This window comes from Pipistrellus kuhlii, unplaced genomic scaffold (assembly GCF_014108245.1).
Source record: "Pipistrellus kuhlii isolate mPipKuh1 unplaced genomic scaffold, mPipKuh1.p scaffold_m20_p_3, whole genome shotgun sequence".
Lineage (NCBI taxonomy): Eukaryota > Metazoa > Chordata > Mammalia > Chiroptera > Vespertilionidae > Pipistrellus > Pipistrellus kuhlii.
In genome coordinates, this window is record NW_023425529.1 from 26,034,506 (window position 1) to 26,053,615 (window position 19,110).

General features: G+C 40.1%; 1 protein-coding gene across 19 annotated transcripts in view; it reads right to left on the bottom strand.

The window, feature by feature from the left end:
- The window catches only part of C2CD5 (C2 calcium dependent domain containing 5), a 95,939-nt gene extending 95,732 nt beyond the window's left edge, over window positions 1-207 (bottom strand). For 6 of the 19 annotated variants that reach the window (XM_036455888.2, XM_036455886.2, XM_036455883.2 and 3 more), the window contains exon 1: window positions 51-205. The gene's annotated coding sequence lies outside the window, so the exon portion shown is untranslated. Of the gene's footprint in view, window positions 1-50 lie in introns of all 19 variants that reach the window. The other 13 variants (XM_036455879.2, XM_036455881.2, XM_036455885.2 and 10 more) reach the window with 5 other exon arrangements.
- Between the last annotated feature and the right edge of the window lie 18,903 nt (window positions 208-19,110).

Below are 19,110 nucleotides of genomic sequence, written 5' to 3' on the forward strand. Positions count from 1 at the left end.
TGGGCGCGCGGGGGGGGGGGGTAGGCGGGGCGCCGCCGGCTGTCACTCACGCTCGGCCGGAGGGTGGCGATCCCGCGCGAGAGCTGAGGCCTCGTTCCGGAGAGGCCGCCGGAGGAGTGCCCGGGGTGGGCTCTTCCGTCGCGTTCCCACCACGCTGGCAAGATAAGGAGGAGCCTGTCCACATCCCGCTGAACCGCGGTCGCCGCTCCTAGGGTATCTCCTCCCCGCCCCCCCAAAAAAAAATGGCGGCCTTCGGGGCGTGGAGGGAGCATCGATTGTTCGGCGCTCGGCTAGCTTCGCCGGGGAGGTGGAAGGGGCGGGGCGGGCTCGGCGGCGGCGGCGGCGGCGGCGGGAGGGCAGAGAAAGGGGTGAGCCCTGCATCATCCACCCGGCTGTGCGCCGCTGCTTTCCCCGAGGAAGGAACGCTCGCCCCATCCCGCGCAGAGTGGGTGCAGCTGGGCGCCTGGTCCGGGGACCGCTCCTTCCCGGCTGCCAGCGCCACATTTCCCAGGGGCTGTGACGGGGCTGCTACCAGGGCGATTTCATTTGGTTTTTAACCACCCGTTCGTGGCTCCTGACATCCACTTAGTTGGTTTCTACCTGGACAGGGAGACGTTTTTTTATATGAATAGAGAACAAAATGTCGGATAGCTGATTTGGAGTTTTTTATTCCCTGGATTACAGGATCTATTACAGTGTAATAGATCTTGGGCAAACACACACACACACACACACACACACACTACGTTGAGATTCTGCTTCCTGGCAAATTGTTAACCATTTAGCTCAAATTAACTCACACACACACACACAAAAAAAAAATATCTTAAAAAAAAAAAAAAAAAAAAACGCAACAAACTGAAAAATCCCAAGCCACTGTTTGAAGGGGTTTACTGTGCCCTCCCAGATCATCTCAGTGTGCTCATTGTCCACAAGCCTGAAGATCAGACATGGCTGGCAGGCGTTCAGGACCTCCGTGGGTTATATATGCTAAAATATAGGCTCAGACCATCGGAAGAGTGGGGAAACTGAGGAACACGCACAGGAGGAAACACAAAGCCTACCAAATACAAAAACAGCCTGAACAATACATGCCATATCATATGCAGAATCATTAACAATTCCATTGGAATTGGAATGGAAAATTGCTAATTGAAGGTATCAGGATGATTATCTTAACGTGAAAAACACTCAACAGGTTAAATTCAGCACTCCAGGTGACAAACTTATCTTTTCAAGGCTAAATAAATAAATAAATAAATCCTTCTGCAGAGAAGTTGAACTATTCACATAACTGAGAAGTTGAACTATTCCAAAAGGAAAAGAATAAGGCTTCCTGAAAATAAAAATCTAACAGATAAATCGCTGACTTTTGGGACTAGAGAAACCTTTACCCATTCAAACTAACAAAAGGATAAAAGCTTTATGCAAATTTCCTTAGATCCACCCTCAGCTTTTTGTGGCGACTAACTCTACCCTTAAAATGTCCTTGCCCAGGCCTCAATGTCAGCTACCCTAAGTGATAGGTTAACTCTGGTGTGCTTTAGTGGTAGAGCAGAAACACCCTTTTACTATTGATAAAACCAAAGAAATGCCATACTACCAGTTCATTTTTCTAAAACACCAAAATGTATAAAGAAAAAATATTAGAAAACTTAAGTTTAGCAATAATCTTAATGGGAAATAACACGTTGTATAACATGTTGTAATGTTTTTTAAAAAAATTGCAAAATTAGAGGTTAGCAATCTCAGTTTCCTAATTAATAGCCTGTAAGATACTTACTTATACATATATGTTGCCTTAGGCATCATCAACAGGAGATTATAATCAAGATGCTTCCTGAAGATTTTTTTTTAGTTGAATTAAGCCTGACTTCAGTTTTGTTTTTCGATAATTGTTCCAGTTCGTTTTTCATTAATGCTGGGAGCAAAGCTGACTTTTGTGATAAATCTCTCTTGACAGATCATCCTAATTATCTTTCTTAGCCTTATATCTTGCCACTCTATTTGCATTTTAGATCCTACAATAATAACAAGAATTAACAGATATTGATTATTTGCTAAGTATAAGCCACTGAATTCAGTGCTTCACAGCTTTTAAGCCTCCCTAAAATCCTATGTGATAGGAATTTTCAGCCTTCATTTTGTAGGTGAGGAGCTGGTATTGTTGGAGGCAGGATTTATATCTAAATATTGTGATTCCAAGAACACATGATCTACATGTAGTTTTCCAATAAACTTTTGGCTACATGTAGTTTTCCAATAAGCTTTTAGCTACATGTAGTTTTCCAATAAGCTACACTTTTCTCTCCATCTGAGATGTCTTTTTCATAGTCATCCTAGCAAACACGTAAGAATTCATAGATCAGTTTAAATGTTACTTTAAAATCTTCCCTGATCATATCCGGAGGAGATAATAGATCAACTGAAGGACTAGTATACATGCATATAAGTACAACCAATGGACACAAAACTCTGGGGAGGGAGGGGATATGTGGGAGGGAGGGAGGGGGGCAAAAAAAAATTAATAAAATATGTTAAATAAATAAAATAAATAAATAAATAAAATAAAATCTTCCCTGATCATCTTCTTAATAAATCTACTCCCCACTACCACCACTATACTACCACTAAGTCTAACACTTCTATTATTGCACTGTCCTTATACCTAATTATTGATCTGTTTCTCTCTCTTATTATTAAACTTTGAGCACCTTGAGGGGAGGAACAATTTCCTATTCTCAATTCTCAGTTCCTTGACATGTAATCAATAAATGCTTATGGTATTAAATATGAGGGACAATTAACATTTATACATTTACTACTTTGCTTTCTCTTTCATGAATTCCTGAAATGTTCCTTTTGATATCTCTTCACCCTTTCCAGGTTAAACTTCTCAAGGTTGTCTAAATTTGGCGCCCTCTCCTTCCCTCAGCCATGCCCTAAAACTATTTCTATTTGGCTTAAGCTACCACCACTCTACCAAAACTACTTTCCTTAAGGCCATCAATAACCTTTGATTGATAAATCTAGTGGTTTCATTTTACCACTGGTTTTCATTTTACATGATTCTCAGTACATCTGACACTATTGATCATGCTTTCCTTAAAATACTCTTTCTCTTTGTATTCAGACACCATGCTTCTCTTACCTACTCTGCTATATATATCTTTCTTCTAAGCTTGCTTATTGTCCTTAACAGATATGGTTTTCTCAGGGTTCAGTTCTTAGCTCTCTTATTTTCTAACTATTCTATCTCCCTAGGTCCATGGTTGGCAAACCGCGGCTCTCGAGCCACATGTGCCTCTTTGGCCCCTTGAGTGTGGCTCTTCCACAAAATATCACGGCCTGGGCAAGACTATTTTGAGGAAGTGGAATTAGAAGAAGTTTAAGTTAAAAATTTAGCTCTCAAAAGAAATTTCAATCATACTGTTGATATTTCACTCTGCTGACTAATGAGTTTGCCGACCACTGCCTTAGGTGATCACATTCATGCCCATAAATTCAGTTTTCTATCTGGTTAGCTAAGGTTTCTGACATTTTTATCTTTAGCCCACAACTTTCTTCTGAGATCTGGACCCATACATGCAAATTGTCTAGTTTCTATTTCCACTTGGCGTATGAAAGCCACCGCAGAGTCATCATATCCAAGACTGAACTTGACCCCTCCCACAGCTGCAGTAATTGCAATTACAACAAGAATAATACACAAAAAGCCTAGTCCTCCTCCGCTATGTTCCCCATCTCAAACAGTAGCAGCCTCAGCTGTATAGTCAAGTGCTCAAGGCAGAAACACTGGTTTAAGTTTGAGGTTACATGCAAATGACAACTTAAACTTAGCTCAGCTATTTTTGCCTCACTCTACTTCTAAAGCCACAAATCAGCTGAGTAAAGGGTAAACATGAGCTAAAGTAGTTAATGAGCATTTTCTTATTGGTTCCCTTGTACCTCATAAAGGTGTGGCTAATGTACAGAGGGCATAATGGCCAGATTGAATACAATGTTCTCCGGATTAGAATTGAAGTGGTACACACCACATTAAATGCACTCAGTGAACCACATGATGTAATTACATCCAGGTGTAATGGGCAGGTTGTAGGCCTTGACATTTTATTGTGCCAACACTAAAATAAAGTTTCCTTTTCGCGATTGTACTGCAAAGCCTGAGAAGTTTTCCACGTATATCTACTTAAGGCCTTTGTGGAAAATTCTAGCCACGTTTAGCAATTATCTTTGACTTCCTGTTCCTTACCCTTGACACCCAATTAATCACTAAGTCCTATTGTTTATAACTCCTAATTTCCACCATTATCACCTGAAAAACTGGTATTTCCCAATTTCACTCCTGCTTTTCTCTAATCAGTTCACCATAAAGTAGCCCAAATGATCTTTTTTCTTTTATATATATAATTTTTTTTTAATTTTTTTTTTTTACAGAGTGGAAGGGAGAGGGATAGAAACATCAATGAGAGAGAAACATCAATCAGCAGCCTCCTAAACATCCCCTACTGGGATGGGCCTGCAACCAAAGTACATGCCCTTGACCGGAATCGAATCCGGGACCCTTCAGTCTTCAGGCCAGTGCTCTATCCACTGAGCCAAACTGGTCAGGGCTTAATATGGTTTTGTTTTGTTTTTTTACTTTTTTAGAAACAGAGGAAGGAATAGGGATAGAGACAGAAACATCAATGATAAAGATCATTGATTGGCTGCCTCCTGCTGGCCCTAGGGATTGAACTTGAAATCCAGGCATGTGCCCTGATCAAGAATTGAACCCCCATCTCTTGGTTCTTGGGTCCATGCTCAACCACAGGCTGGGATGGAGTGATCTTTTTAAACAGCAAATATGTTTATATCACTCTGTTTGGGGGAACTTTCATCAAAGATGAGGGGGCACTCCCTTACTATCAGACCATTTTTTTTATAAGAAAATAAAAATGTTCAGAAATTCAAGAGAGAAAGATGGATAAGAAGTGCATTATTTTATTTTTGCTTTCTTGAGATTAAAATCAAACTATGACTTCTCTACTATCACCTAGAGCTTGATTATTTCATTTTAATTTATTGTTGCTCAAATGAATTTTTCCGTTTCAGTATCTACAAACTGAAGTAGGTCCCAATTCACCTGTTCATGGGATCCAAGTTATATGCCTGATCCTTAAAAGTTTTGTTCATAAAAAAAAAAAAAAAAAGTTTTGTTCAGCCAGTGTGGCCCAGTAGTTGAGCATCGACACCTGAACCAAGAGGTCACTGGTATGAGTATTCATGGGTTTTGTTAATTCTGTACTTCACTATCTGGTTTCTCTTCTTTCATCTTGTCACATGTCCTTAAGAGCATGGCCTTTGTGACCAGTGGATATATTTCTTTTCTGACCCCCACCATCCAAAGGGTATACTTGCCTAGCTCTCTGTCTAGCCATGCCAAGCTCTCAAAGCAGCTTTTTGTGTCTATTTTTCCTCTGACAGATGGTAAAACAGGGCTTCTCATTCCTGTTTTTCATCAGTCAGAGGATGCATGTGCATCTGGCAGCCAGGCTAGTAGACTGTGGATCTAAGTATCGATATAATGAATCTAAACACCTCGTTCAAAAATGGAGAGGGGACATGTTATTCCCTGTGTTTTGGAATAGCTGTCTTTAACACTGGAAATGAACTTTACCTTGTGAGGGTTGTATCATTTAGCTCTCTGTTTGGGGGATACATCTTGCATCCATAGTTATTGATTTGAGTTGCTATTAAGATTCTACCTATCGCTGAAACTGGTTTGGCTCAGTGGATAGAGCGTTGGCCTGTGGACTGAAAGGTCCCAGGTTCGATTCCAGTCAAGGGTGTGTACCTTAGTTGTGGGCACATCCTCAGTAGAGGGTGTGCAAGAGGCAGCTGATCAATGATTCTCTCTCATCGATGTTTCTTACTCTCTATCCCTCTCTATTCCTCTCTGTAAAAAAATCAATAAAATATATATATATATAAAAAAAGATCCTACTTATCAGCCCCTGCTGGTTTGGCTCATTTGATTTGAGTGTTGTCCCATGAATCAGGAGGTCATGGTTTAATTCCCCATTAGGATAAAGATCAGTTGCAGGCTTGATCCCCAGTAGAGGGCGTGCAGGAATCAGCTGGCTTGATCCCCAGTAGGGGGCATGCAGGAATCAGCCAATCAATGTTTCTCTTATCTTCTCTCTCTGAAATCAATAAAACATTTAAAAAATAATTTTTAAAATAGATTTGGCTTTTAAAAAAAAATTCTACTTGTCAAGACCAGGTGATGGGTCTTTGAATTGAAAATTCTTCTAAATTGAAAAGAAATAAAACATTTTAGAGAGCTTTTAAATTATTATAATAGCTAGTCAACAGAATTCCTTAACAAGATGGAAGGACATTATCAAGAGAAGATGGAGGGGAATAGGCAGATCTTTCTTGCACCTCCTCCCAGGGCCAGGCTGGAAATACAACTAAATTGGGGAACATTCACCCAGAATTACCAACTGAGGTCCAGCTGAGGAGGAGCTTTATATCAAGGAAGACAGAAAACACCTAGAGAATAGTAGGAAGGGCAGGATCGAAAGAGGCCTGACCCAGCTTCCATGGCCAGAAAGCTCTTTTCCCTGAGAGGATGGAGGCATGGAACCCAGGCTGGGCTCCATGGCTCAGAACACCACAGATGATACCAGTGGCCCATGTAACATCCAGCTGTGAAAGGCACGGGGCTTCTGCCTGCCTGGAAGGTCAGAGGTGGTAGACCAGAGCCTGTCAGAGAGAAAGGCTCCGTTTCCTTTATTTTAAAACCCAGAGCACAGCTACTCATCCTAGGCTTTGGTGGAAGGAGGGCCATGAGGACTCGAGGTGCTGGGGGGGGGGGGGGGGGGGCGAGAAAGGGAAAAGCAGCAGCTAGGAGTCTTGCATTTGGTTGTACTCCCACAAACCAAAACAGCCCTTTTTCCTGAGAGGCGTTAGATTCTTCCAGAAACCACGGTTCAGGAAAAGGGAAGAAAACCACCCTAGGTGATACAGCCTGCCCCATGCTCAGGTTCCCTGCCTACCACACTCTGCATCTTGACCTTTGCAGAGGAGAGGCCAAGCCCTCAAGGATATGTACAGTCCCAGGAGGCCTCAGTGACTGGATAAGGGTGGGGCCGTCCACCCCACTATCCCTGGAACCTGACTGGTGCTTCCCTCACAGCTCGGGAAAGCTGATAGAAACTCCAAGGATCCAGCTGCTCCCACTGGACGGCACATGAAGATCTCCGCCCAGCTGAGCGCAGAGTAATATTTTGGGACCCTCTCAGAGCAGCAGCTCTGGGATGGAGAAACACACCACTTTCCCTGAGATCTGAACAGCGTCTCCCTCCACAGGGGAGACCCAGAGGTCTATTCTCCCAATTCCTCCTAAAGCCCTTTCAGAAACAGACTTTTGAGTGATTAAGATTGACGGCTGGCAGACGAAGGCTGGAAGGAGCGGCGCTTGGGGAACCTGGGTAAGTTTGCTGACCCAGCCTTAAAGTGCAGCTTGCCCTCTTGCACTTAGCCAAATCCTGTGGAGACAGACACACTGTGAATTGCTTGGAGCTTCAATAGGCTGCTGAAAGCCAATGAGGACAGTGTCCAACAGTGGTTAGTACCTAATTCCCTCCGGGGGAGCCCAGAATTGGCGGATAGGACAGTCAGCTGCAGTCATCAGAGGAGCAGGATCCAAAGGCATGGAACTGCTGAGGTAAACGACACTTCACCTTTTTTTCTTGTTCTTTTTCCTTCCCCTTTATTCTTTATCTGCTTTATTGATTTTTTTTATTTTAGTCTCTTGTTTCTTTCATATATTTAATCTTTCTCTTTCCTTTTCCTACTCTATTTTTTTTTCTTTTTCTCCTGCTTTCTCATCTTTTTTTCCTTTACATATTTTGTGTCCATCTGCTTTCTCTATTTTCCTTTTCAATTTTTTTCTTCCTTTTTGCTTTTATACCATTTTCCTCCCCATATTCTTTACTCTTATTTTCTTTATTGCATATCTGCCCCTTCATATTCCTTTTTCTTCCCCTTTTTCTTTTCTCCTTGTATTTTCTTTCATTTTTTTTTCTCTCTTTCTCTCTTTCCTAATTCTTATTTTATGATTGCTTTTGGTGTTGTTGCAGGGGTCTTGTGTATGTTTTTTGTTTTGTTTCTTATTTTGTTGTATTTTGTTCTGTTCTGTCAACCTCTCCACAACTCAAACAACGTGGTCGGGGATGAGCCTCACAGTCAGCCAACCTGAGAAGATATCCAATCCACAAATGGGACAGCAGCACTCAAAATCCAATTATAGCAGGAAAAACCAAATAACTAAAACAGGGGCCCTCCCAGAGAACCCAGCTTAGGAGATCTAAGAGACTGCACCACTGGGCCCCACAAAACACGTACTACATACGACCACCTCACAAAGACTGGGAGGATAAGCATTTTAATACACAGAAACAAATACAAAGAGACAGTAAAAATGGGAAAACAGCCAAAACCAGTTGGCTCAGTGGATAAAGTGTCAGCCTGCAGACTGAAGGGTCTCGGGTTCAATTCCAGTCAAGGGCCTGTACTTTGGTTGCGGGCACATCCCCAGTAGGGGACATGCAAGAGGCAGCTGATCGATGATTCTCTCTACTCTCTCCCTTCCTCTTGTAAAAAAATCAATAAAAAAATATTTTTTAAAAATGGGGAAACAGCCCAGTGAGTATGATTCAGTGGTTGAACATTGATTTGAACCTGAAGATCACGGTTCTTTTCCAGATCTGGGTACATGCTTAGGTTGCAGGCTTGATCCCTGGTGTGGGGTGTGCAGGAGGCAGCTGATCAGTAATTCTCATCTTTGATGTTTCTCTCTCCCTCTCTTTTCCTCTCTAAAATCAATAATATATTTTTTAAGAAATGGGGTGACAAAGAAACAACCCACAAATGAAAGAAAAGGAGGAATTGCCAGAAAATAAACTAAATGAAATGGAGGCAAACAGTTTGCTAGTTAAAAAATTCAAAGTAATGGTTATTAAGGTGTTCAAACTTAGCGAGAACCATAAGAAACTTAATAAGAACATTATGGAACTTAATGAGAACTACACCAGGATAAAGAAGTAGAACCCTGCAGGCTTGACTCAGTGGTTAGGCAATTAGCCTGTGCACTTGAGGGTCATGGGTTCAATTTCTGATACAGGATACCTGGGTTGCAGGTTCAATCCCCAACTCTGGTTGGGGTGCCTGCAGGAGGCAACCAATCGATGTGTATCTCTCACATCAGTGTTTTTCTCTCTCTCCTCTTTCTTTCCTTCTCCCTTCCACTCTTTCTAAAAATCAATGGAAAAAATATCCTCACTCTAGGTGAGGATTTAAAAAAAAGGTAGAAACCTTACATAAGAATCAAGTGGAAATGAAGAAGGATAGCTAAAATAAAAAATACTCTGGAAGGAATCAACAGTAGACTAGAAGAAGCAGAGGATGGAATCAGTGAACAAGAACATCCATTTTAGAGCAGCAACTGGAAAAAAAAATTAAAAAGCAGGAGAGTTTAAAGGAGCTTTGGGACTATATGAAATGTAACAACGTCTGCATGACAATGGTTCCTTAAGAATTAGAATCTGAGCAAGGAATAGAGAGCCTGTTTGAAGAAATAATGACAGAAAACTTTCCTATCCTGATGAAGAAAAAAGTCATTCAAATTCAAGAAACACAAAGAGTCCCAATCAAGATGAACCCAAAAAGAAAAAAGACCCACATTTAGACACATCATAATTAAAATGGCAAACATTAAAGACAGAGAAAGAATCTTAAAGATTGTAAGAGACAAACAGAAAGTTACCTACAAGGGAGCTCTCATTAGACTGTCAGCTGATTTCTTAATAGAAACACTTCAAGCCAGAAAGGACTGGCATTTATACCAACTAATAAAAAGCAAGGGACTGAATCCAGCAAAGCTATCATTCAAAATTGAAGGAGAAATAAAGAGATTCATAGACCCCCTCCACCCCCCCCCCCAAAAAAGGCTAAAAGAGTTTATTGCCGCCCAACCAGCACTATAAGAAAGGCTAAAGGTACTGTTAAAATAAGGTGACCAGATTTTAACATTGGTAAAGCGGGACACCATTGACTGGGGTGGGGGGGGGTGGGGTGTTCCTTGATTAAAAATTTGGTCTACCTGGAGCAACAAAAATTTTCATAGAACACAAAAATAGTATTGTAATATATGTTTTTTTAAAATTTCAACCTAAGTACAATTTACAAATATAAAAAAATAAATAAAAATTATGTATAGTCGTGTCACTTTCAAGGCTGGTGCTAGACTTTTTTGCTGCCACTATAAAATATAAATAATATAAGTACTGTCTGCTAAATTCAAGAAAATGTATGTATTTATGAAATAAATAAACTATTTACCTAAATTATCTGAATAGCTGTTTTGTAATGACATCTCTTGTTTAACTAGGTTATTAGCACGCAGTACGATGTGTATCATCTGAGGGACAGTTACAAAATGTTTTCGTCGTTGCCAATCCCAAAAAATGCCATTGTTCATTAAGCCCAAACAATGGTGGTCGAATTCTAACAACTGATCAACAATGTGAACTTTGATAAGTAGTTCTTGATAATCAGTTCTCAACAATTATTTATTATTAAAGTTTAGCATTATAAAATTAGCAAAAATAATATAAAACTCATATCCTGGCTAAATAGCCACATGGCCGCCGAAAACCGTATATTCCCTTCCTGTTCTCCCGCCGTTCCCTAGCTTGTCTTGCATTCTTCCCAAAAATAGGGACTTTTTTAAAACGCCGCAGGACGAGGGACAAATTGTTAAAAATCGGGACATCTGGTCACTGCATGTTAGAAGAGGAAGAAGGCAGGAAGAAGGAAAAAGGAGAGCAAAGGAACATAGGCATAAAAAAGGGATGGAAAAGCTTTTTCATACCAATGGAAATGAAAATAAAGTTGGGGTAGCAATATACATATATTACAAAATGGAGGCTACTACATATTACCAAAGGGATCAATACAATAAGAGGATATAACCCTGGTAAATATATATCTACCCAATACAGGAACACCCAAATATATTAAAAAAAACAAAAAAAAAACAAAAAAAAACACACGTATGGAGGATTTTAAGAGAGATTGACAACAGTACAATCATAGTAGGGGACTTTTAACACCCCTCTATCATCACGGGATAGGTTTTCTAGAAAAGAGGTCAGTGGGGCCAAAAGAGAGTCATGTGATACTTTCAATAATAAAGACTTAATTTGATTTAAACTACCTAAGATTGAGTGAGCCAAAAAGTCCCTTTCTTTGTCCCCCAACATTAAAGGGCCCTGAACAAATCTGCTCTGGTTATCCCAGTTTGGAGAAATTAAAAAGCTGAAAGATGGATTACAATGAGGAAACCTGACCAGCAATAGCTTGGGGCAACAATTAGGCAAGTTAATCAAGTTAAAGATTGACAACAAGGCCAAGTGTATGATCCCTCGCTGAGGACCCAAAGTCTTTTTACTCAAGAGTAAAATGATAAGGGGATAGAAAAGAGAAATTTCCAGGACCCTTTGATATGGCAATTCAAGAACAGTTGTACAAAAATCCATCGATAAAGCCCTGACTCAGCTTTAATTAGATTAAAAGAATATGAAAATGTAAAAATTGATAAAATTATGAAAATTAGAATTTTAACAAGTCTTATGTAAAGAAGTTATGCCAGCTTTTCTTGATTGTTTTATGGGAATGCTTACATTATAGCTGGCTGGAAACGCATCTCCTACCCAGTATTGTGAAACCAAACTTATTGATAAAGTTCTAATGGAAGCTACAGTTAAGAATGTAAGAGTTGATGAAATAAAGATCAAAGTTTATAGGTGAATTGGTAGATTTTGAAAAGGTTTTATATGAAGTGTCTCTTTTATCTGGTTGTATTGTAGAAATAGACATTGTGTCTCACTGGGGGAACATTCCCCTGCCTAACACACAGTGTCCCAAAAAATATATACACACACTTTGAAGAATTATAAAGGCAATGTTTATTTATTAAATATACTTTTATTGATTTCATAGAGGAAGGGAGAGGGAAAGAAAGAGAAATGGAAACATCAATGATGAGAGAGAATCATTGATCAGCTATCTCCTGCACACCCCCTACTGGGAATCAAGGCCAAAACCCCAGCATGTGCCCTTGACCAGAATCAAACCCAGAGCCCTTTAATCCATAGGCTGACACTCTATCCATTGAACCAAACTGGCTTGGGCGGCAGTATTTATTAAAATACATTTTATTTTCAAAATTGAACTATCAGCTGTTAAAGTGTGTATATATATATATTTTTGGTGACACCCTGTATTATAAAACAAAAGGCATATACATCTACCTTTGAAGCAATGTTACTTAGATATGCTAAGCAGAAAAAAATGATAGCTTTATTAAAAGATTTGTTGCAAAAGGCTTGAAATGTTAAAGAGATAAAAGGTACCTAAAGCCAAAAACTATAAAACTGATGTTATTTCTTTTTTAAAAATATATTTTATTTATTTTTTTTACAGAGAGGAAGAGAGAAGGGTAGAGAGTTAGAAACTTCCATCAGCTGCCTCTTGCACACCCCCTACTGGGAATGTTCCCTGAACCAAGGTACATTCCCTTGACTGGAATCGAACCTAGGACCCTTCAATCCGCAGGCTGACGCTCTATCCACTGAGCCAAACCGGTCAGGGCCTGTTGTTATTTCTTAATGATGAATTCCTCAGATATTTTTTCCTTGGTCTAAGGAAAGTCTAAAGGCCATGTTTAGAGGGATTCTTAAACCAAGTAAAATTCTCAAAGTTTTTGTAAATGGATTATCTCCTGAGCCCAGATAGAAAGGGAATAAAATTTCACATATTCTTTTCTTTCCAAATCTAAACCAATTGGTTATTGATCCTTTTCTCCCAGTTCTATTGATTGTCCTAGCGGTGGATGTGGCTTTCTGCCTACCTGGGACTTTCAGGTGGTCAGCTCTTTTAGCTATCGGAGGGAATGACTCTGGAAGGTAATAAACTGCACCATCTAAATGACCCATTAGGTCATTTAGTACTTCCAGAAATATTTATCCAAGCTAAAACCTGACAAGACAACTGAAAGAATTTAATTACATTTTGTCAGAAATTTGGCAAAAATAGAAGCTGATGATTCAGAATCTGATAGGAATTCTCTCTCTCTCTCTCTCTCTCTCTCTCTCTCTCTCTCTCTCTCTCTCTCTCTCATAGAAATTGTTTAAGGCCTCCTCTCCTAAGCTAAAATACTGTGCTCAGAGTGGAAGAATCAAATCAGAAATTATATAGTTGGACTGGTAGATAAACCTTTAATGTCACTTAAGTTACAACCCAATTCTCTTATCTTACACATCTTTGTGAAAACAGAAATGCAGTTCTAGAAATAGTTCAAAGCCCACCTATCTTTACCATCTCCAGTTTCTAAGACAGAAGGAAAAAAGGGGGTGGAGGTTAAGTTTTTCTAAGTACAAATGGCTAGAGGAGCCCCCTTGCCCAAAATCTAGTTGTAGCATCTGTAAGATTGTTTTCTCCATAAATATTAATAAGAAAAAGCATTAACTATCAAGCAGGTAAACTTAGTTTATTCTATCTGCCAAAAACAGTTTGAATCCAAATATTCTTTTACATTATCATACCCATCTCATGAGAATCATTTTAAAACAAAGACTGTGGGCTGAAGCCGGTTTGGCTCAGTGGATAGAGCGTCGGCCTGCAGACTGAAAGGTCCCGGGTTTGATTCCAGTCAAGGGCATGTATAATACCTTGGTTGTGGGCACATCCCAAGTAGGGGGTGTGCAAGAGGCAGCTGATCAATGTTTCTCTCTCATCAATGTTTCTAACTCTCTATTCCTCTCTCTTCCTCTCTGTAAAAAAAATCAATAAAATGTATTTAAAAAAAACAAACAAAAAAAAACCCACAAAGACTGTGAGATCCCCTGAAAATACTGATGTTTGTCAAGCATTTAAAGAATATGAAAAAGGATCCAGATGAAGAGATACACAGGGAAGGGTATTGGAGGGTCTCAGGAACAGGAGCTTCTGTCTCCATGGAGTTGGGGTGTGTCATTCTCCCAGTACATGGATGTGTTCACAGACTTGGAAGCTCTCTGGTCTATTGTTTTTATGGAGGCTTTATCTTTTGGCATGATTGATCATTAACTCAATTTTTAGCCCTTCTCCCTCTCAAGCAAATGAGGATCAGGGCCAACAATTCCAAGCTTTTCATCATGGCTTGGTTTTTCTAGCTGTCATCCAGGAACCATCCAGAAATCCACCCAGAGTTGCCTTATTAAAACAGACAACATTCCTACCACCCAGGAAATTACAAAGTTTTCAGGATCTTAGTTTCAGGAACCAGGATCAAAGTCCAAATATTATCACAAAAGATATTTTTAGTCCTCTTGTCACTTGAAAATTCCAAGACTTTTAGGAGCTCTGTGCCAGTAACAGGGATGGGGACCAAATATATATTTATTATTATAAACTGCAATATCACATCTATATGTCCTAACTGGGTATTATCCTAAGGACAAAAATAATTACAAATAAATATTATCCCATCTAATAAAGAGGGGAATATGCTAATTGACTACCAAATCCTCAAAGATAGTGGCACCCACAGCCCAAGATGGCAGCGCCCAGTCCCCTCAGCCTCACTGGGGTAGCAGGTACATGGCAAGGCCAGGCTAACTCCCAGGCTGGCCCAGCTGCTCTGTGCACCTGCCTCCGGAGTCCCCCAGTCCTCACAGCCTCCCACCCACCCAGGGCTGGCTCGAGGCACGGGCAAGCCTGGCTGCCCAGCCACCAAGGGCCAGCCTAAGGTGCAGGCAAGCCTCGGATGGTGGATGCCCATCAGCTCAGAGCCGCCCTAGGCTTAGGTAACAAAGGCCAACCAAGGCTTACACTGCCAGCAGTGGCAGCAGCAGAGGTGTAATGGGGAGTCACCTTCCCCTGATCACCGGGTTGGCTCCTATCCCTGAGAGCTCCCGAACTATGAGAGAGGGCAGGCCGGGCTGAGGGACTTCCCCCTCCAGTGCATGAATTTTCATGCACCAGGCCTCTAGTATTATATATTTTAAAATATATGATATATATCATTTCTTTGATCCCTATGGAGAATGCTGGATACCAATACATTATTCTGAAAACAGAAACTAAATGAAGAAAATGGATGAAGTATTTCTCTTGCCTTCTCTGGAAGAACTGCACTTCAGGGTAATCTGAGGGAATAATAGATCAGAGAAAGTTTCTCTAATAAAGAAATACTCCAGTTAATAAATGAAGAAAAAATGGTAAAATTAAAATGTTACCAATCTGTTATCCCTAATGAAACCCTGGTGTTCAATAGCTGCTGACATCACAAAAGGAAAGATAAATAGGCTTATATGTCTCCTGATTTGATTTTTTAAGACATATACAACATCAGTGAAATCTTCCTGCTCCCCTCAAATTGAACCTGAATCTGAACAAATATCTATACCTAATTACCAGTTTTATAGAAAATATAGGAGACAGGAACATGTTAAATAACACCATGGGAATGTAACCAGGAAAATCCTTAATAAGGGCAATTCTACAGAACAAATTACCCAGGTTTTGTTTATTTGTTTGTTTTGTTTTGAAGAAATAAATTCAAGCAGGAAAAAAAGAGGTGGTGAAATCCTATATAATAAAAGGCCAATATGCAAATGTACTGAACGGAGGAATGGCCTGTTGCGTGACACGCACTGACCGCCAGGGGGCAGACACTGAACACAGGAGCTCCCACAGAGGGAGTGCCACTCAACCAGAAGCCAGGCTCATGGCTGGCGAGTGCAGTTGGCTCTGAATGTCTTATAGGCATTTCAGGATATCTTTACTGAATGAATAAAACATCAAATCCCTATATAAGAAGATACTGATAATGTAAAAAAATAACATTGAAACCTGTACAGAATTTTTTAGTTTACTTGAGCCAAACTGTCAACATATGCCAGGAAGCAGAATGTCAATGAATTGAGATAATGCTCAGAAGAATGGCGGGTTACTTCTGTATTTATATGTTACAATGAAAGAAAAGGGATGTAGGTGGGTTACATGGAATCCATTGGTGACAGACTAGAGAGGTAGGAGAAAGCAAAGCAAGGAGGGGCAGGGGGGGACCTCTGGGAGAGGATAAAAAGTAAAATGATAGACACATAACTTAGGTGGATGCAGGAAAATTAACATGATCATGAAGGAATTTGTGGAATCTGTCCTGGTGCCCAGCACATTAGGTTGTGCCCCAAGGGGTCCAGAAAAAAGGGAAGTTACAAGTTACCCAGACATTTCAAAGGGTATGTTATTATAGATGCAAAAAGACTGAGAGGCTCAGTTAAGGTAAAGGTTGACCTTATCAGTGAGGATACTGGTCTAGGAGGTAACTACCCACCATAACAGCATTTAGTTAAAGTTTAATTTCAGACCATCCTTTGTGCTTACTTTGGGTCTCTGAGTTTGCAAGACCGCCATGCAGGCCTCTCCTGAGCTTGTCAGGTCAGCATGTGGCCCCTTTCGTCCACAATACTATGGTGGATTCTGATGTCCAGTGAAATGACAAGGACTCACAAGGAGGCAATATCCCTGATTGAGTTAATGGCTTACCCCTTACAGTAAATAAAGGAGTGTTGGGAGAATTAAGATAATACATTTAAAGTTTCTTATCTATAGTTCCACTTTTTCTGCTTTTAGTTACTCAGTTAACCATAATCCAAAAATGTTAAATAATAAATTCCAGAAATAAAAAATGGATGTTTTGATTATAAGCATAATAAAATCTCACACTATCCCACATCATCCAGGGACATGAGCCATCCTTTACCTGACTGTTAGTCACTTTGCAGCGGTTTTGGTTATCAGATTGACTGTCATGTATTGCAGTGCTTGTATTCAAGTAACTTTTATAGTAGCCTAATGCTATGTCATAATGCCTACTGCGTTCACCTTACTTTATGCCATCACATAGGCACTGTGTCACCTCACACTATCACAAGAAGGGTGAGTACAGTACAAGATTTTGAGATAGAAAAACCACATCTGCATAACACTTACTAGAGTGTAATTGTTTAATGAGTTATTGTTGTTAACATCTTATTATGCCTAAATTAAACTTTATCAGAGGTATGTATGAATAGGAGAAAACAGTATATATGGGATTGTTACTACCCATGGTTTCTAGCATCTACTGGGGGTCTTGAAACATATCCCCTACAGAGAAGGGAGGACGACTATACACAGAAGTATCTAACAATTGTTAATTATTAATTATTAATTTATTCATAAACTGTTCATAGAACCATGGTGAATAAAATGTCCTTATGGAATATTTTTAGTAGGCGAGAAATTAATAAACAAATGAATAACATTGGACATATACGTACATATACTATTAAGAACGATAAACTATTTTAAATGAAATAACTTGAAAATAACTCTCTAAGGAGATATCCAAAAAAAGGAAGGGAATGAGCAATGCAAAGATGTAGGGAAAAAAGGGATGGTAAAAATTTTAACTTTTCCATAATTATCTACTATGATTGTGGATTTATTTTTCATTATAGTTCTATTAATTTTTTTTGTTATTCAGAACATACAGAAATAAAATTGTGATATCTTCCTGATGAATTGAATTTTCAACATTATGAATTGACCTACTAGAAGTATTTTTTACCTTAAAGTATATTTCATTTATATCAATATAGCTAGACTAGCTTTCTTTTTTTTAATCTTTTTTAAAAATATATTTTTATTGATTTCAGAGATGAATTGTGAGGGATAGAAACATCAATGGTGAGAGAGAATCATTGTTAGGCTGCTTCCTGCATGCCCCAAACTGGGGATAGAGCCCGCAACATGGGCATGTATGTGCCCTTTTCTGGAATCGAACCTGGGACCCTTCAGGCCATAGGCCAACACTCTATCCTCTGAGCCAAACCAGTCAGAGCTAGGCCAGCTTTCTTTTGGTCAATATTCTTGTGGTATATATTTTTCCTACTTTTGTGTATATAATTTCCCCTAGAAAAACACCCATCTCAGAGTGGGCACTCAGAATATTTGTTGAACAAATGAGTGTGTTGAATGAGGACAGTACTATGCCAGTTGTTGGAGAAAATCAAGATCGCTTATAAGTGGTAGTGCCTCAGTGCTTCACTTGACCAACTGTGTGACTTTTTCAAATATGTGCTTAACAGTACCCCTTTCAAAGAGCACTTGGAAACTTTTGACCACAGGCCTCCCCTTCCCCCCCACCCCCCCCACCCCCAGTTCCCTATTATGATGCATTTCTTCCCCTTCTAACCACAAGGCAACTGGGGAGGGGGGTGACAACCTAGGTACATAAACTGGATCCTGTAATTTTATATGTTAAGGAACTGGGGTGTGGTGGTAACTTGTGTACATTAGTGAACACACCTCCTATTTCCTTCCTGCGACTCAGTTCTTGCAAATAACAAAGAAATATTAAAATTCTTTTTCAGCGATCACCTTTTCCACAAGGGTAAAAATCCTGAGGCAAAACAAACCATACATTTTCTCACTTGTTGTGCTTGTTCCTCTAGAATGCCTCCTTTCTCCATCTACCCAAATCTTACTGCCTTCTTCAACTGCCTTCTTCGATTAATATTTACTGACAACAGTTTATGTTTACATAGGCATAAGAGAGCATCCTGGAAAGGAGTCACTCACACAAGTTAGTGTCTTTCCACAATGCCAGGTTTATTTGGGGGCACCTCCCCGATAAGCCAATAGAGTCCCAGGCAGGTTACACAGGGGGAGTTTAAGCAATTGAAGTGAGCATCCAGCATGAAATCCCAGTCACTGGCAGCATCCACAGGTGAAGCGGTGGACATCAGTCTCAAGCCAGGCAGCTGCAGTGGCAGCAGACATCAGGTGGAGTGGAAGTCTGGCAGAGTCCTTAGACTGACCCTGTGGTACAGCTAAGCTCCAGCACTGGGTGTTCAGAGCCCACAAGGGGTTAAGGTTCCATGCATACTGGTGTCCAGATGGAGTTTTTATCCAAGGGTCCAGACGTGTAGTTTGTAGTGTTTCAGGGCCCTCATAAGGGTGTTCCTGTTA